This window comes from Psammomys obesus, unplaced genomic scaffold, assembly GCF_907164565.1.
Source record: "Psammomys obesus unplaced genomic scaffold, mPsaObe1.curated_primary_1811, whole genome shotgun sequence".
Taxonomy (NCBI): Eukaryota; Metazoa; Chordata; class Mammalia; order Rodentia; family Muridae; genus Psammomys; species Psammomys obesus.
This window is the reverse complement of record NW_026596149.1, coordinates 6,496,996-6,522,098: the sequence shown is the minus strand read 5'-3', so window position 1 is coordinate 6,522,098 and position 25,103 is coordinate 6,496,996. Positions and strand designations below refer to the sequence as shown.

The 25,103-nt window shown below is 40.7% G+C and overlaps 1 protein-coding gene across 5 annotated transcripts in view; it reads left to right on the top strand.

Moving 5' to 3' along the window:
• The window catches only part of Cacnb2 (calcium voltage-gated channel auxiliary subunit beta 2), a 376,658-nt gene that overhangs the window by 235,856 nt on the left and 115,699 nt on the right, over positions 1-25,103 (top strand). The window lies entirely within an intron of this gene.

Genomic DNA, 25,103 nt, shown 5'->3' with positions numbered 1-25,103 from the left:
CCACTGTCTTGATTAGGTGGGCTAGCCAGTGATTCCCATGGCTTTCCTATCTCTAACCCTAATCCTTTCTCCATGTATCTAGCAGTAGAGATATAGGTACCAGCTGCCAGATGTAGGGTTTTGTTGTTATTGTTGGTTTGAATTATTGTTAAATATTTTAAACAATTATTTGAGAATTTCTTATAACACATTTTGATAATATTTATTCTCCAATCTTCCCCTTAACTCTTCCCAGATCCATCTGCCCCTAACTCCCTACTCCTACTCAATTTTATGTCCTCTGTTTTCTTAAACTCATCAACTTCAGTTTGGCTGCTCATAAGCTTCTAGGTGTGGAGTAATCCTTTTGATTATGGTCAACCTTCCAGGATCCACACCCTTGAAGGAAACTGACTCTCCCTCTCTGAGAAGCCGTCAACTGTCCATAGCTCCTTAGTTAGGAGTGGAAGCTCATGAATCCCTTCCTACGCCATGATGGAATGCTGACTGGCATGATCTTATGTGGGTTTTGTGCAGGCAACCACAACTGCTGTGAGTTCATGAGTGCAATGGTCCCATAAAGTCCAGAAGACACAGTGTTGCTCTGCTACTCCATGACCTCTGATTTTTATAGTCTTCCCATCCCACTTCCACCTGAGCCGTTGGAGTGGGCATGCAAGTCCACATTATGGCTGCACACTCCACTGACACTTGTTTTCTGTACTTGAGGTAGCTGTGGGCTTTTGCACTGAGCCGCCAACCTCCACAAAAGAGAACCTCCTCTAACTAGGTAGGAGAGCTGCACTAATGTTTGGGTAGGGAGACATGAACTTGGAGGGAACTTTGATAGTATGTCCATTTAGTAGACTAACGGTTTACATCTGGGTCTTCTGAGCCTCCCTGACCTGGATTCTTGGTAGATGTACTGTTACTACATACTACGTTCTGTGGAATGGGCCTTTGATCCAATCTGAAAGTAACTGATGACCCTTGCTTTGGATACCCTTAATTGTCAACCCTACACAGCCCAGTACAGAAAGGAGGGAGAAGCCTTAATTGAGGAATTGCGTAATTAAGTTAGTCAGTGGGCATGTCTACAAGGACTTGTTTGAATATTAATTGATGTAGAAGGGCCCATCACACTGTGGGTGCCACTATTCCTCAAGCAGGTGTTCCTAGGCTCTATTAAAAAAAAAAAAACTAGCTAAGAATGAGCAAACACACAAGCCAGAGCACTTGGTTATCCCCCGACATTCATGTCAAAATTGTACCAGTGGACAAATGTTGCCATGCCGGCCATTATTGCAGTTCACACAAGTCAAAAATGATTAAGACTGTTGATGCTTTTCTCTTTCAGTAGCCTATTTAACAGCTTTTAGGTGCTAGCCATCAGGGTGGGAGTTTCTTGGTCAGTACCAGCTTCATTTCTTGATGTCTTATGACCAATGGGAATAGTATCTGGTAGCAATACAGCTTTAACCATCAAGTGCTGGTGGGCAGACAAGAGCATTAGCAACAACCCATAGTGTTTTGTAGTCTCTGAAACACCTCCGAGCAATCGCTGAATAGTGGATTTTCCACACACATGTGCCACTGGGCTTTTTACTTTGCAACCTACAGTTTCTATGATACCTGTAAGGTAAACTGTGTGTGTGTGTGTGTGTGTGTGTGTGTGTGTGTGTGTGCACGCGCTCATGCGCAAAAATAGTAGGCTCCCATGTAGCTTCTTCAACTGTCTTCATTTTAGGTCTCTCTCCCCTACCCTCCTCTGACATTTCTCCTCTTCCTTATTCTTCTTTTCTCGATACTATTTCACTTAAATTCTTTCTTCCTCCTCCTCACCAATTGTCCCCTTCTAGTTTCCTGGAATCTACAGGTAAACTAAAGAGTCTACAAATCACTAATATTCACATGGGTGAGACTGGGCATCATTTTTCTTTTGGTGTCTGGGTTACCTCATTCAGTATAATGTTTTCCAAATCCATCAATTTACATGAAAATTTCACAGTTTTAGTTTTATTTATAGCTGAATAGAATTCCACTGCATATAGCTATCATATTTTCGTTATCAGTTCATCAGTTGATGGTCATCTTTGGTGTTTCTATGGCCTAGACATTGTGACTAGAACAGCCATGAACATGGATGAGCATGTGTCTCCATAGCAGGAAATAGAGTCCTTTGGGTACACGCCCAGGAGTGGTATAATTGGGTCATATGGTCAATCTATTTCTAGTTTTCTGAGGAACTGCCATACTGATTTCCACAGTTCAGTTATTTTGCTTACACGGATGCTGGCAATCCAAACTCATGTCCTCATGTTTGTTTGCGCGGACTCATCTCCCTGGCCCAGGAAAACATGTACTGAGGAATACTGTCAATGTTGCAAAGAGAGCATTCCTGAAAATGACTTCCAGGTTCTCATTGTTTTTTTTTTTTAATAAATCCTATGAATATCCTTAAAATTATTTCCTAGAATACATCCCAAAGAATATTTTAGGAATGCGAACATTCATTAGTTAGCCTTAGTATGTTTAAAATAGAGACCTGTTGCTATGATTATACACAGGAACCAGTTTCTCATGAATAACTTGCATCTGTTTTACATAATTTGAGAAACCATATGCTCTGGTTATAATGAAGGAGGAGGAGGACTTAAAGTCTGCTCTCATGTTACACTGCCACAGAACAGTCACTGCACCCGTGTTGCATGTTATAGAACCAAACCCTTATATAAAGCAAGTGCTGACCCTGATTGACACGACCCCTGGAAGGACAAGGACCTCACATCTACTTGAAGTGCAGCATCTCTGTCATTGACAGTCATTCTGGTTAGGAGAACAAACTTGAATTATTCAAATGGTAAAGTCCTTGAAAATCAAACCAAAAGATTCACAGAGGTAAGAAGTTTGGGTATGTTTGGTTTATACAGTCAGCAATATGTAACGCTTTTAAGCTGTGGATCAGGAAATTCTTTCAGAATTTATTGGAAAAACATTCCAGACTGACGCAACTAAAAATAAACATTTAAATATTAAAAATGTAAAAATAAATTATTTTTTATTTCTTATAGTTCAAAAATTTTTTCTATTTTATACCCATGAATAAAATATTGATTGTACCAGTTCTTCCTTGTGCTGACTGGTCACTATTATTGAGGATTTAAATTGTCCTATATTTTGCATGTACATGCTGTAGAAGTATAAGGTGTTGTTTTCTGTATGAAGAAAGTTTGTGTGTTTATATGTATACATACTTATGTATATGTGCTTGTAGAGGCCAGAGGCCAGCATCAGATATTTTCCTTACTTTCTAGAGTTAGGGTCTCTCACTGAACCTGGACTTCATGGATTAGGTCAGACTTTCTAGCCAAAGAACCCCAGATAGTACCCTGTCACTCTGCCTCCTTGGTACTGGGATTAGACGTGCTCACCACCTTGAATTTTTCTTTTGGATTCTGAGGGGTTGCACAGGTAGCAAGCACTTTATCTGACCCAGATATTTCCCCAGCCCTGAGGTGCTATTCTTAATACATCCACATCAGGATTTTCATTTTTGTGGAAAGGTAATCATTTTCCTCTAGAGACATTCTTATTTTAAATAAGAAATTCATATGGACACTTCTGCTCCTTGCCAGCACCCAGTGAGGACATAAAAATGCCACTCTTATTAAGATCAGAAGAGTTTTGCAGACAACAGTAAGGAAGGCTGAAAATGGGGCTGTATACTCAAGTTGCTTAGAACAAATGATGGCTGAGTATTCAGCCCTAAACAGGACATTTATCTCACATTTTCTAACCCTGGAGAACATTAGAGAAGTGGAAAGAACATAAGAGCTAGAAGACAGGGTGAAGGTCTGTGAAATGCTGTCTTCTGGGTTGGACACAGTCGTTGCAAACATGATGTTATGTCAGCTGTGGCTTTCTGTTCTGTCTGCATAAGACTGAACCTGGGGGAGGCTCATTCAGCCTTCACTGAAGTCCTAGTAACTGATCGAGTCTGGGGGAAAGATAGTGACTCTCTTCAATGAGTCCACCAGGCCCCAAACTCATGGCCACACAATGACACTGAGTAAAATGAATGGATCACAAGGGAAGCAAAAGGCACTGTAGGAACAGGACTTGTAGGGAAGAGTGGGGATTGGCAGGGGTGGGAGGTGGATAAGAGACAGTAGAGAGTGAGAGTAAACAGAATGCACTATATTTATACATGAAACTATCAAAGAACTGATTAATCAGAACAAATGAAAGCTGTGTATCAATAAAAAATATCCTAAAACATGTCACATTTCATAGGAATATCTTATATACTTTTGCAGCATAAAGATTTATTGAAAGAGGGGTCAAGTGGAGTGGGACCCATCCCTCTTGGGCATAGCTTTCCTCAAGACTAACAGTACTTAGCTCATCTGGTGTGCCCTCAACACAGATGTGTGTCCCTACCCTCTCTCACTGTTGGGCTTGAACACCAGCTTGTCCTTGGTCACCTGGAGCCTTCCCATGGTACTTGCTTGTAGGGCGTGGAGCTATGTACCTCCCGGATGATGTCCTGAATGGATTTGGTATGTTTGGTGAGATGCTTGTATACTGGCTGTGGCTGGGCTTGCTTACTTTTTTCTGTGCCTTGTGACCTTTGTCAAGGCCAACAGCCCTGGGCTTAAAGTCATGGCTGCAACTATTCCATGGCATGGCGGCTGCCACAGAAAGGATGTTTTGAAATGCTATGTTTCAAATAACTATCTTTGTGTATTTCCTTGTATCTTGTGTTAAAGGATGACATTGAGCCAGCAGTGGTAGTTATAAGAAGTGATACTGTGTATGTGTTTTCAATACAGAAAATAAGCCACTGAGAAATGTGCAATCATTTATGAGGAGTGAGGTAATAAGGACGTAAGTCTTCTACACCAACAATCTTGCACATGGCTCCTGTTACCTGTTGGCCACCATCACAACCACCATTTTTAGATGCATGCACTGTCAGAGTATCTGCCATTGCAGGGGTGTTGGCTTTCTGTTGACAGAACACCATAACCAGTAAGGAGGTCTCTTAGGCAGACTTTCAGTAGACTTAGGAACTTTGTTATCATTCATCTTCTGCCATATGGACCAGAAGGAACTTCATTAAATGAACACTATACTAATTCTGATTTGATTTTGTCAAATGATGGTTCAAGATTTCCTTCTTCCTTAGGGATCCCTTGAGAATGGAACTCACTGGCAGGGTCTGCATCCCCCCTTCTCCTGCCTTCTCTCTCTTAGAAGCCACAGAATGACATCTGTTACCTGAACATCTCTACAGCTGTCCTTGAGGCATCATGTCCAGCAGGACACATTCTATCCAGTGGAATGCAAAACCTTAAAAACAAAGTCAAAATGTCTTCTTTTGGAAGGATCTTATATGTGATGAGAGTGGACACACTCCCTTTCCATTTCATTCTTTCTTTCAGCAGGCATTTATTGAATGCTTCCGATGGTCACTGGGGCGTTCCTCTGCTTTGTTCTCAGTTTGACATTTATATGGAGGGTGTGCATGAGTGTGTCTAATTGTTGTTGTTTTACAGTGCTTAGAATTGTACCCAAGTCCTTCCATGTGCTAAGCAAGTACTCTACCACTGCACTTTAACAACAATCCTTCATTCATATACTTTGATTTCAACTCTTGTTTGTCTCAAACAAGGGTAAGGTAGCTTTCATTAACAGACTCATTGTGGTTTGAATGTGAAATGTCATACATGCACTCACAGTTTTGAACACGTGCTTCCCAACAGGGGACACTATTTGGAAAGCTGAGAAATCTTTAGGAAGTGCACCCTCCCTGGAGGAAGTGGATAACTGACCCTTGACACTGGCCTCACATTTGGTCACATTCTGCTTTCTGAATATGTATGCAAGGTGAACAGCCAGCTTCCTGTTTCTGCCACCATCTCTACTCTGGCTGTTACCATGTCTTCCCAGTCATGGTAGACTGGGTCCCTCTGAAGCTATAAGGCAAATAAGCCACTCCTCCCTTAAGACGCTTTCATGGGGCTATTTTGTCACAGCAATAAGAAAGAAACTAGTACAAGACCTCGGCCTGCTATGAAAGGGTGTTTGTTGATGGTGATGATGTTGGTAATAACAGCTACTATTTACTGAACATTATGATGATGTAGATATCAATTATTCAAAATAATTTTTTTGATGTAATACACTCTTGTTTTATTCAATCTAAATATTTTCTTTTTTATCGTGAAAAATTATGAAAAAGATTTAGAGAATGTTGAAAATGACCTCAAGACTACATAGTTGCAGAAGCAGAACCCAAACTTGGACCACTTGGCTACTAAATCCCAGTCCTCTGTTGTCACATGCTGCTCTTTTTATAATGCTGTATTCAGCTGCTCAACTTCCTCTCTCAAGTCTTTGAGATTAGTATATTTAATTCAGACTTTTAATCCCACTGGTTTTTGTTTTGTTTTGTTTTGTTTTTGTGCAGTGAACAAAGTACTATGGTGATTGCCTCAGCAGGCATTGTATTTACTTAGAAAGAACTATTTATTCAGCAGATCCCTTCATTTAGGTGTCATTGGTCTAGACAACCAGCTGCCTTTCCAAGATGATAATGTTGGTTCCTGAGAGTATCCACAGTTACAAAACAAAATAAAGATACAGAGACAAGGTCAGAGTTGTGTGAAAAATGTGTGTAAAGGAATACAACCAAATGTAAAGTAGATAAAGTATGTCTTCTTCTCAGTCCACTTTACATTGCCAAACTTGTGTTTGTACCTCGGGGTATGATATGACTAAGGCCAGAATGGCACAGAAGAAGGAAAGAATATATATAATCATAGGAGATACAGTGTTGTGATTAGGGTTGGAAAGGCTGCAGATGTTATCTAGAAAACCACAGTAAATAGTTCTTGGCTTTCAGTGACTTTAGCAAACATGTGTGATAAGTAGACTCATATATATAATATATATGAATCTAGCACAGTAGTGTACACCTTTAATCCAGTACTCAGGAGACAGAACCAGTTGGCCATTGCCTTCGGGCTGTGGCAGTACAGTGCATCAGGGCAAGAACATACTGAGGAGACCCATTTACCTCATGACCAGTTGTGGAAAGGAGTAGGAAGGAGCCTGGGACTCCCATTTCCTTTAAGAGCATGGACTTAAAAATAGCCTCTAGGCCCTACCTCTTTACATTTTCACTACCTCATTGTAATGTCAAGTGGGATCCAAGCTTTCGATATGTGGTCTTTGAGTGACATTTGAGATCTTAACTGTATCACCCAGTTAGATGAGAGAAGGGAGACTTGAACATGACTTGTGCTTTCAGGATTTCCAGAAAGGTAGAGGAGACTTGAGGGCAAAGTGTATTGCTGAAGAAATGTCAGGAAGAACAGTGTTGCTTTCTAAAAGAGAACACAGAAGAGCTGTTTGCGGGGGACAAGAACCTTGCTGGCAGAAAGAGGCATATTCAAGCAGTAAAAGCTGATGTTGTAGACTGATTAATGTGTATTTATTTATTCATATTTTATATTTGGTGTCAGAAGAGAGAATTTTAATTTCCAAGTCTGTAGTCTCCTCACCCTAGATTCCAGGTTCTCAGCCCTTGGAAACAAGCTTTCTATCGTCAACATTTTGAAGGGCTTCTCCGGTCAGCTGTCAGAAGCTTCTAAAGGTCAGTGTAAAGTCATCCTGTTTCATGCAGGTGGCAGTTTTCTAGCCAACTCCGCTACTGTTTATGTGAGATGGGGCAGCTATAGATCCTATAGCTCAGGCGCGCCTCCTTCCTGTCTCCTTCCCTCCACTGTGTCCTGATGGAAGTTACTCTAAGGGTCACCACTGTCCAACACTGTCTCATGATGCCAGCTATTAGATCCTCTAGCTTTCCGCAGAGGACCTGATGGCTCACAATCTTCGGGGGGTGGGGGGGAGAGGATGGTAGCCACTGAGAAAAGACTGGGTTTGAATAACCCTTCAGTGACCTTTGTCACCAAGGTAGGTTCTCCTTATCCTATGAAGTAGCTTAGTAGCCCATACGACTTAGAAGGTTATGGCCTGTGAAGTAGCCATAGCAAAGTAGCCTCAGCTAGCACGTGACTGAGTGCTCACATGGGCAGCATGGTCGTTACAGAGTCTTTGTCCCTGACTACTATTTCTTTATGGATACCTGGGTGCTATCTCTGCTATCTTCCAGCTTACAGCTGTTATATGGCTTGGCCATTGCTGCCCAACTAAGAAGTACCAGACTGTATATTTATTGCATGGCTGTAACAAAACAAGATAAGGGCTGGGAAGACGGCTCATTGGGTAAAGTGCTTGCTGTCACCCATGCAAAAGCCAGATGTGGTGCACGCACTTGTCACGCCGGTACTGGGAGGCAAAGACAGGTGGAACTGTGGGGCTTGCTGGCCAGCCGGTTTAGTTGACATGGTGAGCTCCAGACTCACTGAGAAACTCTGTATCAAAAAATTAATTGAGAAAAACACCTGATATCAACCTGTCTCTACAGGTCCCAACACAGGTAAATATACCTATATACATGCATATACCACATATGTACGCACTCACACACTTACAATAAAATAGTAATAAATAGCTAACAGACTTTTCTTCAAGATTCAGCAGGATAAAAATTAGAATAAAAAGATTAAAGATTGCTTCAATTTTGCTATGGAATGGCCCTAAAGGCCAGTGTACTAAAGACTTGGTTTCTGGATTGGCATGGAGATGAAGGGTTTAAGAGGTGGGGTCACATGGGAATTATAGGGTGCTAAGGTTCATTCTATTTTAGTTTTGCTTACTGGCACTGCTGTGATCCTCCCTATGTTGATGGACCCTGCCACCACAGGCAATGAAATATACCGGTATTTTTAGGTGAAACTTCCAAACCTATAAGCCCAAATAAACCTTTATCTTTTTAAGATGAGTTTGTCTTAGGTAGCTGTTACGATAGCCAAAATCTCACTGGTACAGAGACCAAAAGTGATTGGGGGCTGAGTATTTGGAAGCATTTCATTCTGTCCTATTTTGTTCTATGACTTCAGCTTCTTTGGCCTGAATGCCATACGGAGAAAGATGCTTGCATTGATATTAAGATAACCTTGGTGTGGCCCCAGGGATGGAGTCCTTCTTTAGGTTAATCATTCTTTAATTCTTCTCATAGGTCTTGTTTACCTTTTCGCTCAAGTCTTCAGACCTATGCATCGGGAAAATATCAGGCCATTTAAACTCAAAAAAGGGAGGGGCACATTTATTGAAAAGACTTTTTTTTCCTGTTTCTGTTAGTTCACAAGTCCATGCACTTACCCATTCCTAGGTGTATATATGTTTACACACACACACACACACACACACACACACACACATGTTTTGCCTATATGTATGTGTGTGTACCATAAACATGTCTGGTACCCACGGCAGCCAGAACCCAGGTCTTCTGCAAGAGCAACAAGTCTTCTTAACAGTTGAGCCATCTCTCCAGCCCCCCTATGATATTGTTATAGCAGTAAACATACTACGCTTTCTGTAAGAGCCTCACTGAAATCTGGAATTCACTGCAGATGTCACTTTGGAAACAGACTCTTACTGAGGATTCTGAAAAATCACACTTGTCAGCAGGAACGTTAATGATCCCTCCTTTACCCCAGTGTTTCTTTTCTTATCTACCTGGATCTGGGAACATCATCAATGTGAAAGGTCTTTGAACTTCTTCCTTGGGCTCTTTGGAAAGGTCATTGTCTTTGTTTTAATGAGGAGCATCAAGCTTTGGTTGTAACACATCCTGTATTTAGGAAGATTGTCTAATTAGGAACTCAAATAGAGAGTGTCAGGCCTGGAGACGAGGAAACTTGAGAGGGCCAGTCACATGGACTAGCACCAAAGAACACCCAACCTGTTAGCATAGTAAACTCCCTAGGCCTGAGTGCAGTATTGAAATATATCATTGTTCTCTTCGAATTATTACACTCTGCTAAGGACTGTGTATGTGGTGATGTGTCAACATTTAATTCTGAATGAGCGTTAATTAGATGTTTTACTGCAGAAATAATTTGTAACCTAAAACACTCACACAATGTGAAATTCTCTCAGTGTTATAATTTGACATCACATCCAGTGTGTGTTTCTCTATATTTGACTGCTTCATTTAGGTATATAAATCCATTAACTGTCAGACCTGCGGTATCCTGGTAGCGGTGTCTGCCTGTCCCCAGCACAGGGTCTGGAGCTAGGCTAATTTGTTCATTGTGAGCTGCAGCATAAACATGAAAACAGGCTTTTCTTGATCCTTTCTGCTCCCAGGCCCCAGAACCAATTTGAGTGGTTACAATGCCTTCTCTGAAGTGGGTCCTGGAGCGATGGACAAGCCCAGCGCACTGAGAAGCCCTGGATTTTGTTAGGCAGCCGCCATTAGCTAGCTTGATAGAACTGCATTCTCTATGATGATCATGTTTAGTGAAGTTTGGATACCAGCAACTTTTTACTGAGTTTTTATTTTATTTTTAAAAATCATGATTGTGTGTGTACACAAACCACTCATTTACTATTCTTACTTAATCTGTGTGCGTGATGCTGGGGACAAAACTCAGGGCCTCTCACATTCTAAACAAACACTGTATTTCTGAGTTACACGCTCAGACCCCATATGTTTTTTAACCATTTTATAGTGTACAATTGGATGGCATTAAATATGTTCACATGGTTGTATAGCTATCAGTTCCACACATCTCCAAGCTTTTTTTTCCCCACCTGATCTTCTGTCCCATGAAGCACTAAATTTCTATTCCCTCTGAATGGCCCAGCAGACCCAGGCAACCAGCATTCTATTTCATTGTCCATTTGTATAACATGGTCTTACACTGCATTTATCTTTTTATTTGTTTTAATTTTTTTTTATTTTTCTTGGTTTTTCAAGACAGGCTTCTCTGTGTAGCCTTAGGTGTCTGAACATACTTTGTAGATCAGGCTGGCCTCAAACTCACAAATATCCACCTGCCTCTGCCTCCTGCGTGCTAGGATTAATGGCATGCGCTACCACCTCCAAGCTGTATTTATCCTTCTGTGATTGGCCTATTTTAGCCTATTTTATATCCTCAAAGTTCATAAGAAAATTTTAATTTTTTTATTTTAATTTTTTCTTCACAATTTAGTCATTATATATCCTGATTGAAGTTCCTTCCCTCAACTTCCCCAGTCCCACCCTCCCTTTCTCTTCCTCTCATCCTCTTCCCCTAGTCCCCTGAAAGAGGGAGTTTTCCACTATTGCCATCTGCCCATAGCTTGTTAAATCTTACCAGGACTGCCTGGATCATCCTCCTCCGTGGCCTGGCAAGGCTGCATCATCAGGGGTGAGTGATCAGAGAGCAGTCAACTGAGTTCATGATAGAGGCAGCCCCTGCTCCCCTCACTCTGAGATCCACCTGGAGACCGAGCTGCCAATTGGCCACATCTGAGCAAGAGGTCTAGGTCCTTGCTCCATGCATAGTCCTTGGTTAGTGCCTCAGTCTCTGTAGGACCCCCTAGGCTCAGATCTTTTAGTTTTGTTGGTTTCCTTGTGGAGCTCCTGTCCCCTCCATGTCCCTCTATTCCCACCCAGATGTCCCTCAATGGAGAAATGGATACCGAAATTGTGGTACATTTACACAATGGAATACTGCTCAGCTATTAAAAACAAGGAAATCATGAAATTTGCAGGTAAATGGATGGAACTAGAAGAGATCATTTTGAGTGAGATATCCCAGAAACAGAAAGACACAAACAGTATATACTCACTCATAAGTGGACATTAGCCATATAATATAGGATAGCCATCTACAGACCTAAAGAAGCTAAAAAAACAAAGAGGACTCTAGGGAGGATGCTTAAATCTCATTCAGAATGGCAAACAGAATAGACATGAGAAGCAGTAAAAGAGAGGAATGGTAGCTTACAATAGATATTCACCTTTCAGGGGATCAAAGCAGATGCTCAGACTCAGGGCCAATCTTTGGGCAGAGTGTAGGAAGTCGTAAGGAGGAAGAAACTTTTTTGTTGTTGTTGTTTAGGAAGAAACTTTTAATTTTAAAAATATTTTAAGGTAGGATTCAATATGGTTGAAACTGCTAACTCAAAAATCAATAGTTTTCCTTATTCTGTTTAAAAGTATTTTTGGATGTCAAAGCAAACAGCAGGCAACATTTTAATTTTGCCTTTGTTTTTGGTAAAAAAAAATAATAATAATCAAAGTTTCAGGGCTGAGATTATGAGCTGAATGGGTAAAATGCTTGCTGTGCAAGCCTGAGGACCTGAGCTCTCATCCCCAGTGGCCACACGAAAATCTGGGTGTGCTCACATCTGCCCCAGTACCAGAGACAGAGAGCAGTGAGCCCTGGGGGCTTACTGGCCGGTCAGTCCAGCTGAAGCAGTGAGCTCCAGTGAGAGACATTGTCTCAAAAAAAAAAAAAAAATAGGATGAGGTGTAATTGGACACTTGACATCAACCTCTGGCCTCTACAGGCACCTGCACAAGATGTGTGTACATGTGCACAGGCACACACACACACACACACACACACACACACACACACACACAACACACACACAAAAGGGAGAAAGAGACCTGAGTTTGTTGAAATTTTTGAGTATTATAAACCAACTAGAAGAACTCAGATGCTTTCTTTGCACAAAGCTCTCTTTCTAGAGCTTTCTAAAATAAATAAGAAAATAGATTTTTTAGATTAGGTTTAGAGAAAGAAGCATTGTAACTTTTTTGTTGTTTTGTTTTTTGTTTTTGTTTGTTTTTTTCTTTTTTTTTGAGACAGGGTTTCTCTGTGTAGCCTTGGCTGTCCTAGACTTACTTGGTAGACCAGGCTGGCCTCTACCACACAGCGATGCACCTGCCTCTGCCTCCTGAGTGCTGGGATTACAGGCGTGTGCCACAGCACTGGGCTACATTGCAATATTTTAAAACATTTAACTACAAAATAAAGATAGAGAAAATAACATACCAACTTGGGCCCTTATTCTTGAAAAAAAATATAAATTTTCTTCATGCAATTCAAATTTTATGTTAATTGGCACATTTACCCCCACATAAAGAAAACTGTAATACCCTTCCTCTGTGGTTGGATGTCTTGCTTGAAAATACCCCCAGGATCCAGTCTGAAGAATAAGAGCTGGTTTTTCCAAAAGTAGAAAGACTTAAGATCAATGGAGTTGTTGGTACTAATTGCTAAGAGCAAATCTGCAGATACAGGTCCAGCTGGGGAAATTATACTCCAAACCACTCTCCATTGGCTCTGTTGCCAACAGTAACAAGCAGAAAGGCCTGCCTCCCCTACACAGTAGACAGGGCGTTCTAATATGATTTAATTGATTATGGAACTTGGGTGTGGAGGAACAGTACTGTATTGGTGACTGTTGTGCTAACAAAAAAGAGAGACAGAAGTAGGTCCTTAAATAGAATTTCCAAGTGGCATTCATTCATTGGGGGCTTTACCTGTAATTCTTGTGGGCACCAGGTGGATAGGATCCACTGATCGTAGGCTCCTCTCTGAACGTTATGCAGCAACACTGTTTGGCTGCGTTCCTCATGAAAAGCACAAAAAGGATAACTCAAAAGGGACTGAAGTTATGTGGTGGAATGCGACATTAATGTCTTTTTATCTTGTCAACCAATTTAAGCAAAACTCTACAAGCTATCTGGGATGGTTTATCTGTCAAATGGATAGAAGCTAGGGTGGACTGGGGTTGGGAGAGTTTCGGTGAGGAAGGGTGTAGATTGGATTGGCCTGTGGGTATGCTTGAGAGGGATTTTATTAATTGGGTCCACACGCAAGGCCCACCCTGAGTGTGGCTGGTACCATTTTATGGGATGAACCCTGAACCAAATGGAAGCAAGGGAGCAAGGTGGCACCTACACGCTTTCATTCCGTGCTGCCTGCTCTTGCCTGTGGCTGCAGTGTAACTATCTGTTTTGAGTTCCTGTTGCTTGGAGCTCCCTGGAGAGATCAACTGTAACCTGGAAATGTGAACCAAATAAACCCTTTCTCCTTCAGATTGCTCTTGTCAAAATATTTTATCACAGCAACAGGAAATGAAATGAAGACGATATCCCATGGCCTGACGGTGTGATTCTCAGCTCACCAACAAAATCTAAAATCTCTTCAGTAGACTAAAATGACAGAGCAACAGAGAAAGACAGAACAAGTCCTCTCATTCAGGGTGATGGTTAGTATTGACAGGAAACTTGACAGAATTGAAAGATACCTGGGATTCGGGCCTCTGGTGGTGCTAGTGGACAGTTGTTTTGGTTCTGATAATTGAGGTGAACACACACACACACACACACACACACACACACACACACACACACAGGTGGCACCACCCCCAGTTTGAGGACAGGGACCTGAGCAGTGGCATGCATGCATGGTGCATGCTTTGCAGCCAGATGCTTTGAACTCCTGCAGCACCGCACTGCAGTGCTCACCCCCTCCAGCCCCTAGCTCCCTTTACCCTGCCTTCACGGTCCCCACGCCACCCCCACCCCAGGGATGCACAGCAGTCTTGACCGGTGAACCAGAACAAATCTCCTCTCGCCTGAGTCTCTCTTGTCAGAGTGAGGAGAAACTGAGGCACCGACTTACAAAAAAAAAGATGAAAAATAAAAATAAAAATAAAAACAGCAATTATTTCTGTGATTTGAATATTTTCTCATTTGTGAGACAAAAATAACACATGAGTTATTTTGACCGACTGTATATATCCTGTGTTTCATAAAACAGCAAAACCTACCCTGGATTTTCTAACATGAGTATAACATACTCATGGCACACTTCTTGCTGACTAATCTTAAATTTGGAGCCTTTTAATATACCTAGATTTATGTGACCCAGATTGTCTCTCCTTAAATCATCTCCCAAAGGTAGCTAAGCTGCTTAAGGGATGAATTAACTCTATTGGGTCACTAGGGTGCTCTGCGGCTCCTTATTACAGAATGCACCACACTGTAGTGTTTTTCTAACCAATTCCCTGATCCAGTAGCCTATTTTTAATATTAAAATCCCTCAGAACCAAAGTCACATCTTTCTAGAAGGTCAAAATTCTAGAGCAGTGTATTAGCAATGTATTAAGTAATTACTGAGTCATTCCAACTGTTTAAATTCCTCACCCGGTACTGCCAAATTGCCTTACAGTTCATATAAGAAAAATCCAGTACTTTTTCAATAGAAACTTAATAATTAGTTTATATATTTTAATGAGAAAATATAGTATTTTAGAATGTTGACGTTTTATGTTTAAGTTCTCTCTTTCGAATCTAATTCCTTACTTGACACAATCCCCACATCAACTTTTGCTTTGTTACTCTGATCTCAAAGTGAACAAAAGATCTTTGAGGAGACTTGCTCATTACTCTTTTCATTACACACAAAACATTGTTAAGGTTAAACCAACAATTTAAAGAAAATATATATGCACATACCATCTTAGCCGAATCAAAACTGTGTTCAGGATTGGCATGAGGATGCAGGCTGGTAACCTCAGCTACCGGGATGGCTAAAATAGGAGGATTCTCAGATTTAAGGCCAGGTGGTACAATAGACTGAGTTCAGGGATGGATTTGAGTTCATAATGAATTCAAGGTTAACCTGTGTAACTTAGAGATCACCAATGTCAAGTAAAATATTACTTAAAAGTATTGGGATGTAGGTCAATGGTAGACCATTTGCCTAGCAAGTGCCAGACCCAGGCTTCGTGAGCTGATAATGGGGAAAATAAATTAAGGTTGTTTTTAGGCTTAATATCAGTAGGAAGAGCTTTTTATTTTCATGTGCAGAATTGTTAACATTATCATCTTTTAAAATGCAACCTTACTTCTTATTCCTTTTATCGTAGCTTTAATATTTTCACATATAAAATGTGACGGTGTTTACATGTAGTTATTATGTAGATGTTTTAGTCTTCTGTATTGGTGTTCTCATAAATATTGGCCCTTATCCTCTTGAGTCTTTGTAATTGTTTTTAAGGTTTTCTAATAGTCGAAGTAGGTAAACTGTAACTTTGGAATGTTGTTAACCTGGGGTTCAAAAGTATGATTATACTGATACATGTCTAAAGAAAAAGAACTTGAATTTCCCAAAGTTTGTCTAGCCAACGGCAAGGTGCAGGGTATCAGTGTAATTGTGTCCTCTCTTCATTGTGCTTTCCCAACAAAGAGTATTACTTACTAGGAAAATGGTAGTTTGTTTAAGTTAGCAAGATGGCTAATTTCCCTAGGTGCCTGAGATGTTGATTTCTTTGACAGATTCTCTGTTCAGGTCATTTGTCTATTTGTGTCTCTTCATCTCTTGCTGGTTTGCAATATGGCTTGAGTATATGCCAAAGAAATGTTAGATAGGTTGAACTCCTTGGGACCACAGCCTATGCATTAAGCTATGCAGTAGTAACAATGGGAGAGCTCACCTTGGATGAAAAGACTCAAGATTAGTATGTTTGATTGATTTGCAGCATAAGAAAAAGCCTTGCTGGTCCACATACTATCCCTTCTTCTGACTGTTATTAACTGATAGAGAGCCCATAAAGATATTCCAGAATTTTGTATTTGTCCAGTAAATTTAATTCATAGGACCTAGGGATTTGATTCAATGGTAAAACATGTATTTAGTGTGCTTGAGCATTAGGGCTCACTATAAAATAAGTGTATGGATATGTATACATACATAAATGTAAATGTATGGCTGTATATATTACGCATTCAAAATTACTTGAGAAACTATTTTCTCCTTGTACAGGCTTCATGCTTTTATTTTTTCATTCACATTTACTAATTATACAAACTAATAGTTTTATGACATTTTTCTGCATGTGTATTATGTACTGGGTCATATTCATGACTCTGAACCTCTTATGTTTCCCCTTGGCCCTCCCACAGCTGTTCTGCCTCTTCCTACATAGTACTTTCATGCCTTTCTGTTCAGGTTGTTAGATATTTTGGTGGTGGTGGTGTTGATGTTGTTTTGAGACGAGGCCCAGGCTCTCCATCCGGCTGTCCTTAATCTCATTTTCATCTCAACTCCTCGAGTACACAACTCTCAGTTCTGACTTGAGCTTTTCAAACACTCCATCTTGTTAGATTTTATATGGGTAGGCACACTTTCTGCGGTGAATTAAGGTCCAGCTCTGTAGGAATGGGGGGGCCATTGCCTTGGCATGACAGTCAGTAAATGTTCTACAGCAAGACATTTACAGTGTGTTTTGAACCATCGATAAGAAAATCACCCAGCACATTCCTTCTAGCCACTCACCTGACAGAGGGGAACCTTAACCTGAGTTGCTTTGGGTGTGCTCTGAGTCATTGGCAAGTTTAGGATTGAACCTCTCACTAGACTAGTCTCCCAGCAGAGGGAGGGGAACTCCAACCCACTCACAAAAACTTTGATCCAAAATTTACCCTGCCTACAAGATGTGAAGGGATAAAAAGATAGAGCAGAGATTGAAGGAATGTCCAACCAATGCCTGGCCCAACCAAAGATTTTCCATCCCTATGATAGAGTGCCAACCCAAGACACTATGAATGATACTCTGCTCAGATTGCAGACAGGAGCTCTGAGGAACTCTTCCCAGCAGTGCCTCAAAACAGATGCTGAGAGTCACAGCCAAACACTAGGCAATGTATAGGGAGTCTTGTAAAAAACTGGGAGGAAAGAGAAAAGGACCGGGAGTGACAGGAGCTCCACAAGAAGACCAACAGAATGGTTGATGCTTCAGTCTCATCAAGCCCTTCTGGCCCCCCAGCTTGATGAGACTGAAGCATCAACCAAGGACCATGCATGAACTGGATCTACGCCCCTACAAAGACGTGGCAGATGGTCAGCTTAGGCCTCATGTGGGTTCCCTAGTAAGGGAAGTGGGGACTGCATAAGACACAGACTCACTTGCCAGCTTTTTTCACTTCCCCCTGGAGGGACTGCCTTGCCAGGTCACAGGGAAGAGGACAGCTCAGTCCGGATGCAACTTGTTGAGTTGGAGTAGACAGAAAAGGGAGCTCTCCTTTCTGAGCAAATGGAAGGAGGAGGGAGAGAGAGTGAGAAGGTGCTACTCACAGGATCCATCTTACCCCTAAATTAATCATCTATGAAACACTCTCACTGATACACCAGAGGTTATGTTTCTGAACTTGAAGCCCACCATTAAAATTTATAATAATTTCAGCTTCTGTGCTAACAGGTAGCAATGCTTCCTGTTGAACTGAAAGGCTACCCTAATGATTTTGAATTCTTGCCCATTCAAGGCAGGCTGGCTGCCACTGAGGCTTCTGAAGACCAGCTTGCCAAAGTTACATTCATTTCTGGAGAAGAGAAAAACATTTAAACACTGGGTTTCTTGACTTCCATTGTTCTCCCATTCTACTATCTACTTTGTATTGTAGATAGGTGATGAAATTCTGTGTCACAGTTTTGAGATACTCCAAAGAAAATTTCAGATTCACAGCCAAATCTGCAAAATGGTACTGTATTAATGAATGTAAAATTATCTTTTTTGTTGGATCCTCTGTTGTACATTCGTTATGCCTTTTGGCAAGGTGAAATTTGGAAAACAATGAAGATGGTAAGTACATTTCACACACACACACACACACACACACACACACACACACACACACACCAAACTTAACAAAGATGAAATTACTAATTTGGAAGTCATTATGGTGCTTCATGACTGTTAGAAATTGCAGCACCAATGACTGAAAAACAGAAAAGCCTGCGTTTGAATAGCAGAAATATCAGTTACATGCAGAGGTTTGTCCCACCTGACTTTCTGTAAACTGGCCTCTGATGGGACTGGGACTCCTTTTTCTAAAAGTTCACTCCCAAATTCCTGTAACTTTAGTCATGTCATTTAAGTTCACCATGCCTTAGTTTTCTCCTCAGTGAACATGAATCAGAGATTAAGCTGGATGATGCTGGTTAGCATAGTGCGTGGTGCTATGCAAACATTCGTAAATGAACACTCTCTCTGTCAAGCACATATCAAACTTAACAACCTTCATAGAGAGAGTGTCCTATTAGCATAACCCAGCACAGCCTAAAAACACACTACTTCGCTTCTAATAGGGAATGCTGTGTTTAAAAGGAGGAAACCGAAGACCCTTGCTAAGGTCTTGGAAGGAATGACATTTCTAATAATCAGGGTCACACTGATTGCAATATACATGTATCTTATCAGATTAAGTTCAGCACGATGAGAACATGCATTCAGGAGTCTCAACATATTCCATGTATTTTTCAGTATGAATCTACAGAAGCCAGAGGAAGAGAATTTAGATGAATCTTACTGAAAATATACCATGTCAACTACACAGACTTCTTTGCAGTTGTGGTGGCTAATCTTTGTTGTCAGCTTTGACACACTTGGAAAGAGAAGACCCCAAGTGAGGAATTCCCTTCATCATATTGGCTCACAAATATATGTTAGGTATTGTCTTGATTATTCCTAATTGATGTTCAAGGGTCCGGCCTACTGTAGACAGTTCTTTCTGTCCATACGTGGCGGCAGACAGTCCCTTCCCTGCATAGGTGACTGTAGACAGCGTCTTCCATGCATAGCTCACTAAAGACTCCCTTCCCTCTATAGGAGACTGTGGACAGTCCTTTCCTACATAGGTCCCTATAGATAGTCTCTTCCCTACAATGGCATGCCTGAGGTATATAAAACAGTAAGGACCTGAATGTGAAGCTGGGAGCAAACCTGTAAGCAAACTTCCTCTGTGATTTCTACTTCAGAATCTGCTCATGTTCCTTTGTCCTGAAATCCTTCAGTGATGAGGTGTGACCCAGTCCCAAATTGTTTGGGGTCAGTGTTTTATCACAACAACAGAACACAAAGTGAAAGAACAGTGAAGACTCCAAGTATGTCTTCTCCTCATAGCCTTAGTGTATGCCATTCCTTCTGTCTTTTCTATCAGCACATCCGAGTTTGAATTAGTTTCTTTTCTCACTTATATTTTTTACTTAGTGTCATCTAAGATTGTCATCACTCTGCCTATGTACTATACACTGATTCCATCATCTTAGCCTTTCTAATGTTCTCCCATAGCAGGCATTTTTCTACTAACTGTTTCTTTAAAAAACATCAACCTCCCTCTGAATTCTGTCAAGTGTGTTGGCAGCAGGACTCTTGAGTCTTTTCCTTAGCCACATCGCCCACATGTGGATGGTACTACAGCAGTTTCAAAGGAGTACATGTTCTGTTACATGTACATTGTTTGGAGGTTTGTGGGATCTTTAATTATAAAAAACTGATCTCTTCATCAGTGTGTACTATAGTTCTACAATGTTTGTAAACTTTCATATTCTCTTAAAATTTTGAAACTAATGTATTGGCTTTTTACATATTCATAGAAGTATCACACAGGGTTGGCCTTACAAGAGTCCCTTATTGCTGCTTCTGCTACTGTTTTAATGTTGAGCCACATAAGACCCAATTATATTTGAGATGCTAAGTTAGATGACATTTGCAACTAAAGTATATAGCAGGTAAGAAAACATGTGTCATCTCAACACCTTAATATCACTCTGGATTTTTAGATTCAACATCTGTCATTATTGGTAATTAATTTATAGTTTTATCTATAAAGAAATTCATGTATCAGGGACCTACCAATAACAGTACAAAAACAAACAAACAAACAAACAAGCAAACAACTGCATTACTCTTCGAAACCGAAAGAAACTATAAACTACAGAATGAGAGGGTAACAAAATAAGAAGAGAAAGAATTCTCTTCCCTAGGAACAAAGAGAAAGAATTCTCTTCCTCAGGAGCGAGCTACCACCAAAACAGCAAGTGCAAGCTGACTTCCTCCATTGCTTCTTGTCTGTTTTCCACCAGTGAGGTGACTAAACGGCACACCTGTCCCGTGTTTGGTCCAAGCAGGGAAACAATTTGCTATTGAACTGGTACAGTCTTATGGATGAGAAGGAGGTTTGCAGTCTCTACATGGAGAACCCAGGTGCCTCTAGAAAACTGAGAGGTTAGTTGATGTTGCTCAAGAGCATTGCTTTAGAGTTCACAGGAAGAGTCCTACAGAAGCAGGGAACTCCTCTGGGGTTCAAGGTACTACTCTCAAGTAGGCTTAGAGCTCTTACCCTTCTGACTGTAAAGAAGAAACACAAGAATGCTCAAGAAGGCTGGTGTATTTGAGATATTTAAAACTGTCAAACAGAGTATAGTTTCAAAAAAAAAAGTGAAATTTACACAAACAGAAAACATTGAGGGAAAAGGATAGTGTTTTGTTGTGCACATATTTGATAAAAAAGCAGAAAGAGTTAATTTAGTTTTCCTTAGGCAGCAAACACGGATTTACAGTGAGACTTCTGAAGATAAATGTAGATGCCCCTGATGTCCTATTGGTACGCGTTAGGCTCAACTTGCATTTTGGAGCTGTACAATCAGCACTGCTGAATGTGAAGATGTAGAAGAGGAATATGCATAGCTGAAAGTGTGGTGTATCTGCAAGGACAAATGCTACAAGCAACCGACTCATCAAGGCGACATTTTATAATGAACATGCTCAGTAGTTAGGGAAATGAATGCCAGATGTTCTCAACTCAAGACTACTCCAGGCACGATGACCCAGAAAGCCCATATGGTAGCAAAGACAAAAGCTTAATTGGCTAGATCACCTTTCTTTGCGCAATTCCCCACTCCTAGAAGGAAGGAGGTTAAGTGCAACACCTCCTTCAGAAGTGTGACTTTCAAAAATGCAGCAAGTTAATAATGGCTGTTTGGGGATGGGAGAATTTAAGGACACAGCCATGTTTGTCTTTCCACGGTGGGTGCATATGTCTCCTGTAACAACTATTCTCTGACTTTATATTCTTAGACATAAATTAGCTCCTGTGGAGAGCAGCTCATAGTCTCATTTTAGAAAATAGTCAGAGGTTAATATATTGCTGCAAATACTCAAATATCATTGATAAAGATTGGTGAAGTGATGTTTAAAGACTGCTGAGCTCTTTTTTGTCTTGGTTTGGTTTGGTTTTAGAGACATGCTTTCTCTGTGTGGCCCTGGCTGTCCTGGAACTCACTCTGTAGAGAAGGCTGGCCTGAAACTCACAGAGATCTGCCTGCCTCTGCCTCCTGAGTGCTGGAATTAAGTGTGTGCCACCACCACCCAGTTGGCTGCTGACCGAACTCTTTAAATCTGGAAATACCATAAAAATGATTATTCTCTGTAAAGTTAAACCTGATTACTAGCAATGGACCTTTTCAATCTTACTTCATTTAAAAAAGAATGAGTTAACCAAGATTTTGTGCCCCAGGAACTCTCTCTTCCTGGTGTAATGAGGTTCTTAATGACAGAAACTTTGTGTTAATTTTTTTATTTTTTATTTTTGAGACAGGGTTTCTCTGTGTGGCCTTGGCTGTCCTAGACTCACTTTGTAGACTAGGCTAGCCTCAAATTCACAGAGATCCACCTGCCTCTGCCTTCCCAAGTACTGGGATTACAGACATGCACTACTGCACCCTGCTGCGTTAATTTTTAAAAATTATTTGTCTAACATTTGTAGGGTTCAGTCTGCATGTATGTCTGTGTACCGTGTGTATGCCTGGCACACAAGGATGCCAAAAGAAGGCAGCAGACCCCCTGGGACTTGAGTTACAGATGGTTGTGACCACTCGTTCTAGGTGCTAGAAACTGAACTACAATTCTCTGGAAGAAAATCCAGAGTTATCAAGCACTGAGCTATCTCACTACATCTATTTTAAAAGATTAATAATTAGTTCTATTTATAGAGTGATAAAGTTTATTAGCTTTTATCATTAATGCATGAATAATTTCATGCAGGTATATAATAAACTTTTGTCATCTCTCCATACATACTCTTTCTCCCTCACTAATTCTCTCTCTCCCACTGATGCATTTCTTCCAGTGAGGCTCCCTCATACTTTCACTTTCTTGTCCCCAACACCTGTGTGTGTGTGTGTGTGTGTGTGTGTGTGTGTGTGTTCGTTCTACTGAGTTTAATTAAAGTTGCTTTCTTGAGCATAAGTCTGGATTTATTTCATGGAACACAGGCAATGAATCAGTTGCTAACCATTGCAGAGAATGACACCTCTCTCCCCCAGTGACCACTACCTTCATGCAATCCCTCAGCAGCTGTGGAGGGAGCCCCATGAAGGCCTCCCACACACATGAAGAAATGGTGTTGGGTTTGGGTGCAGCTCTTGTACAGGTAACCATGCCTGCAGTGGGTTCATTTGCAGTTGGTTGTGATTAATGCAGAGACTCAAAGCTGATCAAAATGAAGAAAATAAGTAATTTTGGAATTCTGGGTCTGAAATGAGATATCTCAAAGCATCTATATCACCCGTTCTAAGGCTTGGGGAACAGTGAAGAGGGGCACAAAGGGTGTAAGAGTTGGAGGTAGGGAAGAGGGCAGTGGGAGTGTTGTTCTGGATGGACATGACCCTTACACCAATGACAGAGAGATTCTGCCTGCAGTGGAGTGGAAACTGAACCTTTTGCTTTTGAATGCGCAAACTGCTGACAATGGAGACCAAGATCCCCCGTGGAGTCTAATTTTGCTTGATTATTTCCCAGTTTGGTGCTACAGCTGTGAGAAGCTTTAGAACACTAAAAATCACCCCTGTGCTGAAAGATTAATTTGTCCATTTTACATTTTGCTTGAACAAAAATAATTGCTAAGAATTTTTAAGCCTCTGACGCTTTACATTAACTTCACAACGATATAAATTATGCCATTAATTTGTGTCTCAATATTGAGTTTGGATGCAATCAGTTTCTATTACTATGTAGTCTTGGTTTTATGTATTTTCTAGCTTTGGTTTTTGAAAGTCAGTATTAGCTGAGTGTCCAAAGGAAAGGAAGTGGAGTAAAGAAGTCCATTTTATTATTTTTTAATTAATTAATTAATTTTGAGGCAACATCTCATTATGTATCCTAGTCTGGTGAAACTCATGATCCTCTTGTCTCTTCCTCTTGAGTGATATCATTAGAGGTGTGTGCCACTTTGGCTAGCTAAAATTTTCTTAATAGCACTTTTTTTAAAAAAAAAATTTTAGATGAGGCTTTACAAAGTAATTTGTTGCCATACTCAGATAGATTTGGTTTGTTTTCAGTTTTTCTGTTTACGTTATAAAACTCAGCAACACGAATTTCATTGTAAGGAAACATTAAAAAACATAACCCCATTCACCCAGGAAATTGATATTTCATATCTTTCCTTGTTAAGCCTCAGTCCCCCCTTATCTACAGGAAGAGTTTAGGCTCAATTAATGTATTCTGTGAATGTTAGCACCAGTTAATAAATCATCACAGCTTTGAAAAGCCTTTATATATATCACTGTAACAATTCACACACCTATTTGCATCATGGTTCCTCACTGGGAGAAGCATTTTGAGGTCCGTTAAATCCACTGCTGCATAAAACTGTGATTACTCTGTGTCCTAATTAAATTGGTCACACCTCTCTGTCTCGCATCTTGTTTATAAAGATTAGTTTCAGATAGGGTGTATGGGCACTGTTCAATTTGTGCCGTTCAGTACTTCGTATCATGTTTCTTATGATTATATGAGTTATTATTTATGGCATAGCATATCCTGTCGGTGGCAGGAAATGGGAAATGACTATTCAGTGAAAAGACAGTAAGTTTTGTCTTTGAGAGATGGCTTCATCTGGAACGGTAACAGGAACTGCGTGCCTGTTACTATAGGCGTCGAGAGAGCCTCCCTGCTGTTTACCCTTCGGATGGAAAATGGCAGTTTGACATAAACCAACACTGTGAAGCTTGGTGTGGGGCATGCCCAGAGCAGGGAGTGCAGCCTCCCTCCCCTGTCAGCCCCCTCCAGATCTATAAAGATAAGACCTGAACTTTACACTTGGAAATATCAGGGCATAGTTTGGGGGTTTTGTTTGCTTGTTTACTTTTCTTTTTCTCCTAAATGTCCTTTTGAAACTAATTTCCTTTAAGAAGCCAACGCAGGGAAGAGAATACTTAGGGTAATCCAATGCATTAAGTTTAAACAAGTTGACACCAATCCCTGCACTTGGACTTCTTTTTAAAGCAATAGAAATTATTAGTCTGTGTGGTGTGTGTGTGTGTGTGTGTGTGTGTGTGTGTGTGTGTGTGTGTGTGTGT